Raw genomic sequence first — 12844 nt, forward strand, 5'->3', positions numbered from 1 at the left:
CTTAAAAATATATTTAAAATGTAAAATTTTCTTTAAAACTCAATTAATGTGTTTTTTTCTCTATTGCACCATATTTCACTCACATCAGAATATCCAGCAGCTTCATACCATTATTGTTACTATTAATCTCATTTAAAATAAGAGTTGAAAGTAACTTTTGATTCACATATCCAACCTTCTTCTAAAGAGATAACATTTATCAGTTCATATTACGGCTAGTCACTGTATATGGCCTTCTTCAATAGAATGGCATTGTGGCAGTTGCTATAGTTATCTTTACACAAAAGCTTTTTTTTTTTTTTTCCTTTTTTTTTCTTTTTCCCCTTGTGGAGTCTTGTTTTCCTTAATTAGTCTTCATTAATTTTAAAAAGGAGATTAATGCTGTGTATGTGAGGGCTCAGCTGTGGCTGTATGAGGCAGTTAGAAAAGGGTATGGTAATTGCCTGTTCTTTCTGTCTCACTGCTGCTGAAGGGGAAAAGAAATGAAACAATAACTTCTAATATCTGATTACAGGAAGTTCTTGATGCCTACATTCGATTTTGCTGCATTGAATCTTCATTAACCCAGTATCTGTTCTCATACTGTGAGTCTGGCATAGAAAAAAATTGAATATATTTCTTTATCAAGCAACTTGAGTTGTGCTTAAAATCCTTCCAGGGACAGACTGAATCTCTACTGTCTCTGCTATCATCTATTTGGATTCAGATTCCTAGAAGAACCTAGGCACAGCATTTTTCAGTTTCTGTATACATTTGAAAGAGCTGAAGTGCAGGTGGGGGGTATATACGTGTAGATTTAGGGTAAATTGAAAATGATCCCAAGAAGCACGTCTTGTGAACTAATGGTTTTACGACAAAGGCTACAGTTCTAACTAGAATATGCAATGCTTATCATCTTGATTCTCCACTCTCTTGCACCTATATATATATCTATATTATTAAATGATGAAGTATCAGGTTAGCCTTTTGGCTTTTCACTGAATGCCTCTGCTTTATCTGTATGATTACATCTGTGTTAGATTTGCCATATGCATGTTTGTTACTGTGTGGTTTCTCCTTATGTCATGGTAGGTTTTCTATCTCTGTTGCACCCAAATTCTGAAATGCATTACAAACACCCAATTTCTGTTTTAAATGGATTACCTTTCAGCTGAACCACTCTGCAGTAAAAATGATTAAATTGTAAATTGTGATACAGTCTCTCTTTGTTATTTAGGCCAGATTTTTTCTTAGGGACTTCTAATTCTCTTTACTTTTATTTTGGAAGGGGGAGGGAAGTAGGAGGTTGCACTGCAGATTCTGTTTTGCCATGGGGTTCATCACACAAAAATCAAGTGGGTGATTTCAATACAAAGCTATTTGATTATGCAACATGAAATCACGTAACAGCACAATTGCTTCAAATTCATGGAATCATTTTAATTATCTCAGAGTAATGCTCGCCTTTAATGTTTTGGTTTTTTTTTTTAAAAAAAAAAGCAAATTAAAAAAAAAAAAACAACAACACATTTTTAATGTTCTCATGTATTTTCTGATTATTTTCCCTAGGCACTCTGGAGTCCATTGTCACTTGAAATGGCTGTGACTACAACATTAACATCAACGAGAACTGAGGTTCAGGGTTTTCATAAGGCTCAGCCAAAGAATACAAAAGAGATGGTATTCTGATTAAACTACAAAAAAGTCACAAAATGTGACAGGAAAAACGCTGTACAGGAGCCAGTACCAGCTTCTGCAGTATTTTCTCTGATGATTTGCTAACTGAATGAGGCTAGAAATTTAGCTAATCTATGCAAAGCTCGAATTTCAAGGAGAAACCATAAGACCTGTTTTGTTGTTGTTGTTTTGTTTATTTTTGTTTTTCCCTGGGAAAATAATAAAAAAGAAAAGGAAATTCCAGGAGATTAGCTAAACGAACTGATACACATCCTGTGGGAAGAGAGAGAGAATTTAGCATACAGACAGCTGTATTTCTTTGATTTCTATGGGAAATTCCACTCTGATCTGAAGAAATATTTGGTGGAGGGAACATTTAACCAAAAAGGATTGTTCTTGTGGAAAGTTTTTACTATAAGGGTCATTTTTTCCTCAACTCTCTCCCTCCCCAAAACCCACTCCTTCAAAAAACTATGTTCAGCATCTTCACACTTTCAGAGTGTGATGGACATTTTTTTAGAGCTCCTTGGAGCATCTTCATTAAAACATGTAAATGTATACTTCTATGTCAGTGGTGCTATATTCTACAGCTGAACATCCTAACATGTTATAGAAGAGACTCCTATGCACAACAATGTATGGAGCTAAAACTACTAGTCATTTGTAATTGATGTTAATAACATAAAGCCACAATATTTCACAGAAAATAAGCCAACTGAAACTATCTGATACCCACAAGCACCACCATTTATTAAGCTGACACTTCTCATTGACTACCCCATGTATAAAAATGCATATTTGAATGTCAAAAAAACATTCCATCTGTTATCAGGGATTTTCTTCCAAGTATTTGAAAGCCTGTGACATTACAAAAATGTATCATATTTTATCAACACTATTACTGTTTCTTGCAGATGACTGTGAAAAGGCCACTGTATAGCTAGCGGCTACCAAATATTGCTTTCTGTATCATAAGTCACAGTAATTCGAAATAATGATGACATTTGGCTTTGGAATATGTTTTTCCTTTGGTGACCTGAATTTTTATTGGAATTTTTATTGTGTACTTGGCAGATGCTAATTTAAGAAAAGCAAAAGCAATGATCACCATTGGATTTATTTTTGCTACAGGTGAACCCTGCAATTTAGCTCGTCACATGCAAATTAAAATTGTCTTACGCTATTTAGCTTGGTTAGATGACATTAATGTGATTGCTTATGCACCTTCTGTCTCATGGACTTGAAGTGCTCATTTGAGGCTCATCAGCAATGAGCTATCTTTGGTGACAGCTACTGTAAATGTACTTTGGAAAAACTGATTTAAGAAACTGGAGCTCTTCAAGGTAAATGTTTTGTGGTGTTTCATTCCAAGCCTCCATAAATTCATCAGAATCCTATTTAAAGATCACTTTCTACAAAGTTTGTGGGCTGCCACCTTGAAAGTGAATTCTCATCTTGCTGCAAGCAAATATGGCCTTAGGAAGAGTGAAAAAAAATATATGCCAGGAATTCATTCTCTAGTGGAAAATTGCAACAAGGCAGCATTAAAGGAGCTTGTTTAAAGCACAGGAGAAAGTCAGCACTTTGCACTATGAAACCCACAACATTGTCTTATTAAAAAAAAAAAAAGTTTGATTTTGGACATTGTTAGGATTCTCTTACTGAAAGGCAATGATCTTTATTCAAACTGTAGACATTGACCCTTCTATTTAAGTAATAATAATAATAATTATTATTATTATTATTATGTTTAGCCACCTTCTCCTTCTTCTATTTCCTTTTATTTGTAGTTTTATGATGGAGACTGTGGAAGAGCCAGAATATCTGTTAGCAAGTATCTGGGTGGGATGGTGTTCCTCTCCCTATTCTATGTGCTGCTGATGGAATGAATAGTGCTGAGCTCTCATCTCTCATTCTTTTGGTCCAAAGTCAGTAAGTAATCAGATTATATTCTTTAGGAAATTCTAAAATTCTGAATAATTCCTTTTTTTGTGTGTGTGTGTGTGCGCTTGTTATTATTGTTGTTGTTGTTGTTATTATTATTATTACCTTAATGACAATATTATATTAAAACACTGAAAAGGTGAAATTGAATCTGAGTCTGCTGTGTGGAGTTTAAATGCCAATTCTGGCACCATGTTGGTGTTGGGGAGCTGGGAGTCCTGGAGCCATGGGGAGCAATGAGTGTGCCAGTAGCTTTGCAACCAACCTGCTTAGCCCTGCGGGTTTTCAGTCTTCTGCCACTTCCTCCAGATGGAAGGGCAGTCTGGCTTGGTCTGGGGTTGGTGGCTACCCCAGACACCTTGTTACACTACCTTTCTTATCTCAGTGCTCCCACACCCTGTGGCGGATGGGCTATGTGCATGAAAACTGTGGAAGTTTGTGGTTTAGAGTGCTAGAGCGTGACACATGGTAAGACTGCCCTGGATCCAGGCAATGCTGAAACAGCCAGCATCTGTGAGACGCACCAGCAGAAGCTGTGACAGATTTCCAGACAAACTCTGCCTGTAGTTTAATGAGAATTTGTTGGGAAACTTAGTTTTCAACAAATTAACCTCTTCCATGCCTCTGAGAAGCATTCAGGAAATCCTCTACCAGCTCCGCCCGATCAGAGGCTCCCACAGGCTTGCTTTTGTCATCGGTTTTGCTCAAGACTCACATGATGCCTCAGGGTGTGTGTGGAGGGGAAAGCACTTAGCAATAGAATAGCATCAATCTGTGAGAGAGATTTTTATGGAAAAAAAAAAATCAACTTCACCTAAACGACCGAGACTGAAAAAGGTATGAGTGATTGAGCATTTGAACGGGTAGGACTCTGTCATTTTGAAAATGCTGCCTTATGCTTCATTCTCATCAGACCCAGATGGTGTGGCTAATGTTTTACAGTTTCTAGCCAAGTCAAGGGCTTAGACAGTAGCAAACTGACTGATAAATCATGCAGAGGGAGCAGCACTCTGAACACTTGGCAGGTGTTCCTCCGACTCTTTTGTTGGGGAATTTACCAACATAGTTTTCCCAAGAAAATCATAGTTCAGGGTGAAGTCAGACTTTTCTTTTCTTCAAGCTACAGAAGCTCAGGAGCCAAGAGTGTCTCTTAGCTGAGATGCATACCCAAGTACGTGCTTGACCTCTTCTCTGGATGCAGTCAAAACCAGAGTGATGCTTATTTTGGATGTTCTGCTGTGTTATGGCAGCAGACAGGCATGTTTGCAGTGTATCTGAAAACTGTGGCTTTTTTATTTATCTACATTACTTAAAGGATTATAGATTATATTTATTTCCTCCTTCATACATAGGGAAGTTCAGACAGTAAGATACTTCATATCTTAATTTCTCCTGATGGTAGAGTTTATCACTATCCCTATACATCACAAGGTCAAAAGTTGTGCACAAGATAGACTTCATCATCAAATTAATTAATCAGTAGATCTGGGACACATAGTACCCACACATATTTATAAATGCAGGGGTAGGATCCAGATTTATGACAATAAGTAATCAAAACTGCCTGTCCATTCTGCACAATGTGCTCTAGGTGATCCTGCTTGGCAGGGGGGTTGGACTAAATGATCTTCAGAGGTCCCTTCCAACCTCAGCCTTTCTGGGACTTCTGCAAGGCTGGGGACATTTCCCATACACTGTGGAGTTTGTTAGCTTGGCTCCAACACTTAATGCCAACTTCATGCCTTTGTGAAAGCTATGGGACAGAAGGCAATACTTAGTCTGAAATATTTTTTATAAGGTTTATAACTAAGTACGCAGTTCTTTGCCTCTGTCTAATGCAGAGCATATTTGTCTTTCTAAGTGAGTTGGTAGTAAACAAATCCTGTATCAATAACCATAGAAAATTGATTTTAGTTTATGTAGTAAGAAAACCAGGCTAATTTAACTTAGCCCATCCAGTGATAAGCAAAGTTTTGGACACTTCACGTTTCTCTGGTGAGGAATCCTGATAAAAAACCTTACACCTTTTATTCTATTAAACAATCATTTTCTACGTGGTTAACTTCACATTAGCTGCTTCAGTACATCTGCACAAAGAGGTTTCCAAACAAATCATGACTCTTTAAATGGTATGTGCAATGAAACATCATGTAAATGGTAACCAGAGCAATTTAGAATGTTTTCTTTACTTTTTTTTTTTTAAATAGGATACTGCTAAAATCATACTGCCATGCAATTAATAAACAACTTTCTTAAAATTTAACTTTAGCAAATGGCAGCTAACATGAAACAAATAACAATGAAAACTTAAATACATTCATAGAGTAATTTAAGGCCAGAAATACAAGCCATGGAAGTGACTATTTGAACACGTTTTAAAAAGTCATAAATAACACCTCAGATTTAGTTTGTTTTAAGTTTGTGCTCAAATGTTATTAAAATCTCTTTAAAATAATAGTAATAATAAAACTGAAATGCTCTTTGCCTCTGGTTGCATACATTTATAGCAGAAACAAAAAAAATAATTTTTCTTAAAAATCAAGTTGAGTGCAAATCAAGGGCTCAAGCCTTGGAAATACTGTGTTTGGATGGAGTTTAAAAAATGTTAAGGTTGCAGTGAGTGTTAAAAGACTGACCTTTATTGGCACTGACTCTTCCCAGTCAATCAAATTGAGGAACATGGAATTTGTTCATTCCCCAGAGGCTTGCACACTGCTGAGAGTCCAGCAGAGATGTATTGTTAGGGGAAGACCCTGGTGTCTGACCACAGGATGGGGGCAACAAGGTTACTGCACACCACATATGCCATTCCTTTTTGTGTTAGCCCAATGGGAAAATGGACAATAGCCATAAAGATGTATATGTTTACAAAATGTATTTCAAAGAAGGTTGAGCAGAGGGTTAGCAGCAAAACTGCCTAAGATTTGTGGAGTCTGAAGCATGTGCAATTCTGAAGCAAAGGGCCACCCTGCAAAATCTGCAACTCCTAAAGAATACAGAAGATTTGTCTGACAGCTGGTTTGTCATCTTCAGTCAAGAGGAACTGAAAAGGTGTAAAGGCTCAACAGCCAGAGCCTCTTGTCCTCTTTATTGCACACAACTCATCCTGACAGACCACCCGGGCACACACACTTTGGGGCTTGTAAGTACGTGGGTGTGAGAGCATGAGGGAAAGGAGGCTACGAATTTGCCTAGAGATTTCATAAAATAAGACCATCCCCCACTTTCCTGACATTGTCCTGACATTAGTTTTGTTACACTGCTTTCATCCAGATCAGTTTTACAGCTGAGTTCTGTGATGTTGATGAAGAGTGAAGCCAGTATAGGTGAGCGAGAGCAGGGAGAGCTCCCACATTTTCTGCAGCAGTTTCTCTGCTCTAAGGAGGCAAGGATGTTTTTCAGAAGTACCCACTGAAACTCTCCTTTGGCTGCAGTGTGCTGTCGAGCAGAGGTGAGTACAATCAGAAAGATTGATGGTGCTTTCTGAAGGGCTTCTTTAAAGCATCCTCCAACACACATCTTCATGGTTATATCACAGTGAATTTAGCTTGTGATTCCATATATGTAGCTAAGAATAACAGAGTCTGATTTACTGCTGTATTGCTCTAACTCTGGACTCAATTGAGTTACACAGGCATAAAATTCAATAGTGAATAAATCCATAATATGTGCCTACCCATATAAGTCATTTCCCAAGAAAATGTAAGCATCCTCAATATCATCTCCTCCATAAACAACAAAACCAGAAAAATAAGTGCTGCTTATAATCTTTGTTATACATCCAGAGACACATTTTAAACTGTTTCTTCCCTGCTACGTAGATTCTACTATACACCATCCATCAAGTAACTCCTGCACATGGATATTGTCTCAAAAAGAGTGATTGTAGAACTATTTCCAATACTTATCTGTTTAAAGATTTCCACCCAGCATAAAACAAACGTACCACAGCTGCTTCTCCTGTCTGTACTCATCATATTGGCTCTAAACAGATTATGGTAATTATGATGGAAATTGCAGGAACTTGTCTTCTAATTAAAATGGAAATGGAATTTACAAAACAAATATGTAACAAATTGTGCTTTCTCCTATAGGAAAATAAACTAAAATACAATCAGCATGGTGCTTCCAGATGTGATTCAGTGCTGACATTATGGGCAGGAAGGGAACGTTCAATCCCAGTTTGTCAGCAATGGACAAGACAAACAGCAACACAGAGCTGTCTACCTGGAAAGGAGCTTAGCCAGGGAGTAATGGCTTTTGCCTTTCTTTGAAATGAAGGTTGTGCAGCATTTCTGCTGTAAATGTATAAGCCCTGTCTGTTTGACAGGAATTAAATGGAGACAAAGCAACTGCCTTTTACCATGTATCTGAAAGGGTATTTCAGGCAATGAAATCAGTATGGGAGAAGTCAAGAGAGGGAGGAAGAGACTCTGGAGCAGGAGGAAATGACGTAGGAAAGAATTTGAGGAAAGAGCTGGAGCAGAGTTGTGAGCTAGGAAATATAGTGTCTGTCCTGATAAATTGTGTATGATATCAGAGAGCTTACCTTCTGCGGTGAATAGTGAATGCTATTACAAAACTGTGCAAAAGTGTTTTGTCAAATGAGTGGCACAATAAGGGTTTCACCAATTAAGAGCTGTATTGAAAAAAGTTAAACGAACAAACCTGCTAGTAGAAGATTCCTGTAGATTGTATCCAGCAGTGCAGGGAAATAGGAGCTTCCTCCTAAGTGACAATCTCTGAGGCTCACAACAGGACTGCCATGAAATGTAGCTGTGGAGCTCACTCTTCTAGCATCTTTCCTGCCTCTGAAAATTACTGTAGCCTGTTCTTGCTTTCCTACATCATTTGAAAATGCCTATATTACTGGACTGAGAACAAAGAGTGCCTTTGCTTTGTACTAGAGGAGCAGATATCTGGCTCTGACCCATCTGGGTGACGATCAGAGCTTCTTGCCAAGTGTACAGGACACATACCGATAAAAGGGGGAATAAATGTACACTCTCTTTAGGAAAGCAGGAAAAGAAAGGAAACTTAAAAGACAGCGCCTATGAACGATAAGAAGTGAGCACACTCCTGTCTCTTGTCCAGGTGTAATATCAGGCTTTACACTGATTTGACTTCCATCTCTCTCCCCCATATGCCTCTCCTTTGATAACAGACAGGGCTCGTTGACCCAAACAAAGCAGCAGGCAAACGCAGCTGCAGGATTTCCTGCCAAAGGGCCAGCACACTGAACCTTTCAATGTCTTGAGGGTCTGTGGGCTTAGGTCTTTTATAAACAGGCAACCCAACCCTTTTCTATTAGTTCCACTAAAGAGAATGTGTAAAAAGACTCAAGGCACACTGCAGTAAAACTTTCTTGCAATTAGGACTTAAACCCAGATCCATACCTGGCTTGCATTCAGCGACCTTAGATCATGTTGCCTGAGAGTTTGATTCATCACCTCACAGACCTATTTACCATCTTCTGCCTCAGGCATGCCTTCTGCAACAGCATAAACCCCTTTCTAAAATATTACACAGAACATGTAGAAAGTGGACATTGACTTTATTTGACCCGTCTGTAGTATGAGCTCACTAGGATTTTTTTTTTCTCTCACAAAATATATTTGCTTTGTGAACTATAGATGTCTGTGAAGCCATCCTGACTTAGCCCACCTTCTAGACTTGCTTTCTGCACTGAGGCCCAACTTCAGCATGAACAAGGACATCTCCAGGTGGGATAGATTACTCTCCTCCCAGCTGGAGAGCTGATAGAGAGATTTGAACTCACATAGTAGAGAAAATAGCTTTTTCAGAAGTACCCTAACCTCTAGTTAATATGGAAAAATAAGGCACACTCTAATGTCAAGAAAATACCTCAGTTTTTATAAAGGCAGATTTTGTGCCCCAGATACAACCAAAGAAGAGATTTCTTAGGAAACCGTGTGAATATTTTGAATCACGCCTTCATAAAGGGCTCATTAAAGGTAAGGTCTATCCTAGTTCCTTACAACCAGCATTGCCATTTCTTCTATCATTGAAGCCCAAAATTAGTGTTAGCAATGAAAATTCACCTTCTGCCTTTAGAGCACAGTGAATTACTGAGAGAATTCATTCTTGATCTCAATCTGTAACAAATTAAAAAAATTCAATGTCCTAAATTGTGGTCTTTTTGATTGCAACCAGTACAACAGTTTGCTTAAGCTCACTGTGATGTAAATCAAATTATGATTTAGAACTTATTTTTTCTGAACATTTGTTACTTGGCAAAGTAAAATCAGATCCGTATTGATTCTACCAGCTTCTCACTAGACACAAGTGTTTGAATCTCTAAAGCTTGTATTTTTTAGGACAAAGTGGCCTGAATGTATTAAATGTATGAAACTAGGCTTTTTAGATCCAATTATTTTATTGATTATAGCTCTCAAGCTCTCTTGAAATGCTCCTAAAAATCAGGCTTGATTCAGAAAATTTGTACTCAGAATCAAAGGCCAATAGACCAATTTAGCATTGCCTGTTCTGTGGTTCCCACATTAGCTGAAAAATTACTTTTCATAGTGTGGAAAGGTGAAAAGACTATGTTACTTTTAATTATGCTGATTATAGTAATTAGGGGATGATTAACAGTGGACCAGTCAAAGTACTGTCATGCCACATATTTCTTGTTAAATCTTTTACATTCTGCTATCGTTTTCTCTCTTTTTACCTCCCCCCCCCCCCCTTTTCTTATTTTCCTGAGATTTTTCTACTTCTCACATTTATGGTTTTTACATTACAGTACTAAGGTAATACCTCTATGCAGCGGACAACAGCTTTAACTTGCCTCCATTTACTTAGCACCTCCTTCAAGAAGCTTTACTCAAGTTACTCCTTCAAGAAGCTTTACTTTAGTCTGGTATTTTGAAATATTAATAATACTGTACTACATGACTCCGTGTTGATAGTACTTCTATCTGGTTTAGCTTCAATGTATTTTAATTCTAGATTGGAATGCAACATTTCATATTACATGTACTATTCGAATGTTCTGTATCAAAGAAGAAAATAAACATGGGCTAGCAGTTGTTTTTAAATGACTAATAATAGGTATTGACTTCTTATAACTTCATTTTCTTGTCCACTAAGTATTGATATGGAATGCCTGGAAATGGTAAATTAATTCTGCAAGTATCTTTCACTATGTTCTGCTCAAATGTGATGCCTCAAACTGAATGCTTTTTAATGGGGTGGTTGGATAAAAGCTTTTGTAGAGCAGCTATTAGTTTTTTCTTCTTTTTACATACCACAAAATTATGTCAGTCTTTTTGTAGCTACTGCCATTGTATGGCTAACTTCATCAGCCCAAGATCACTTTATATGTATATTTATTTTTTAGTATTGAATTTCTTCATTTCAGATAGCACTTCAGATTTTTTCCAAAGACCTAATCAAAGTTCACATTATTATAAGCATTAAAATAAAAAATCTTGTTTTTTTCTCAAAATTTTGAATAATCTATTATTAAACAGACCATTTTTTTTTTCCCTGTAGTAAGGCCTAGGAAATTCAGCTCTATTATGCATGATACAGAAGAAAAAAAGAAAAAAGAAAAAGAAAGGGACTTATATTTGCACTCAGCCAAAGGATAATGAGCAATGTCTTTAAATATGAATTACTGGCTATTAGAAGAATTACAGCCTCAAGAGAATGAAGTTTGATGCTTTTCTGGAATACCTAGAACAAATGGACAATTCCCAAGTCATGGGTCTTCCTGTGAGCTCTAAAAGCTTTCCAGATTTATTTATTTATTTATTTATTTTCCTGTGAGGATTTGATAAGGCTCTTGCTCAACACAGTATTTCAATGTCTAAGTGCTGCCAGACTACTTGTAGCTATTCCTGTGCAGGTACCTAGCAAGAACAACTCTTCTACTGCTCAGTACTGGGAATTTCTGAGCATGTTCTCAGCAATTGCTGGGAACCTCAAGGTGTCATTGTGGAGCACCCACTCTTTCCACAACAGCTGAGCTGCTTCTAGAGAACCAGGTCCTTCATCACACCAGATTTGATTGTCCTCATCACCCCTGTTATATAATATCATAAATCTCAAACCACAATGGCTGCTTTATTTATTTAAAAAATGCAAGTATTTTTCATTAAATAATGTAATAAATTAATAAAATAATGTAATAAAATCTTTAACTCTACTCCACCTCTACAAGATTCTGATTTCAACACGCATCTATATGGCAATCCAGACCTAGCTGCAAGTGATGGAGATGTAACAGGGACAACTGGGGTATGATAACAGTGAAGCTCTGCACCTCTAAATCCCCAGGGGAGAGCTTCAGATCCACTGGTCTTAGTATATGTCCAGGCAGCCGGGATGCTCTGAATGAGGCTGAAAATGAGGACTGTTATGACGTCCTGTAGCACACAGAGGGAGATCAAGAGGGAGATCTGTTGCAGCTGCCATACGCATGGCATCCTAAGTACAAAGGACTGTACTTGCAAGAAATATAATTTTTGTGGATGTCAAGATGTGTCTGTTGAAATGCCAATCTCTCTCTTTTTTTTTTTTTTTTTTTAACCTCATTGCCTCCACCCCATTCCTGAGAGCACAAAAACACTGGCTTGTCCCGGATTCCCTAGCACCAGTAATGCAAATCTATTTTTTTTAGGGTTTGCTTCTAAAATTAGAAGCTGGAAGACTATGTGAGCTCTTGTAAGTAATGTGTTCTGCTTTTTTTTTTTTTTTTTTTTGCCTTTACCTTTGGATCTTCTTTACCATAAGACAGCAATAGCAGCAAACGATGTGGAAAACTTGAAGATGAAATGTTACTGGCAGGTGCTGCAGCCAAAGCAACAGCAAAAAGACAATCAGGTCTGGAAATGCCCCTCATAAAATATCTTCTCAAAAGAGCGTTCTAGTAAGAAATTGTAAGAGAAAAAACTCACTTTGGCAAATAAGCTTCTGAAATGGATGTGGTCTTGCCAGCTTAAACCATTGAATAGGTGTTTCTATATAAAGTAGACGTGAAAAATTGTTCTTTTTCACTCTGTACCAGAGTTCTTTCACAGGGAAACCTTAAGGATGTTTTTTGTTTTGTTTTGTGTTTTGTTTTGGTGGAGAAGAAAGGAAAATTTTTCAATGACAGATTTGCAGCCATCCAATCTTGTGAATTCTTATTCTTCCCACTGACAGTAATAATAGAGTCTGTAAGTACCGTTAACTCATCATTTAATTTTAATCATTCACTTAAGGATAATTTCTGCTT

The 12844-nt window shown here is 37.4% G+C and overlaps 1 long non-coding RNA gene across 1 annotated transcript in view; it reads right to left on the reverse strand.

Moving 5' to 3' along the window:
* LOC310904847 overlaps positions 1-8397 on the reverse strand; it is a 56131-nt gene extending 47734 nt beyond the window's left edge. Inside the window, exon 1 of the long non-coding RNA XR_014588622.1 lies at positions 8269-8397. This is a non-coding gene — a long non-coding RNA (uncharacterized lncRNA). The remainder of the gene's footprint in view (positions 1-8268) is intronic.
* Positions 8398-12844: the final 4447 nt, after the last annotated feature.

This window comes from Anser anser (assembly GCF_964211835.1).
Source record: "Anser anser genome assembly, chromosome: 1".
Taxonomy (NCBI): Eukaryota; Metazoa; Chordata; class Aves; order Anseriformes; family Anatidae; genus Anser; species Anser anser.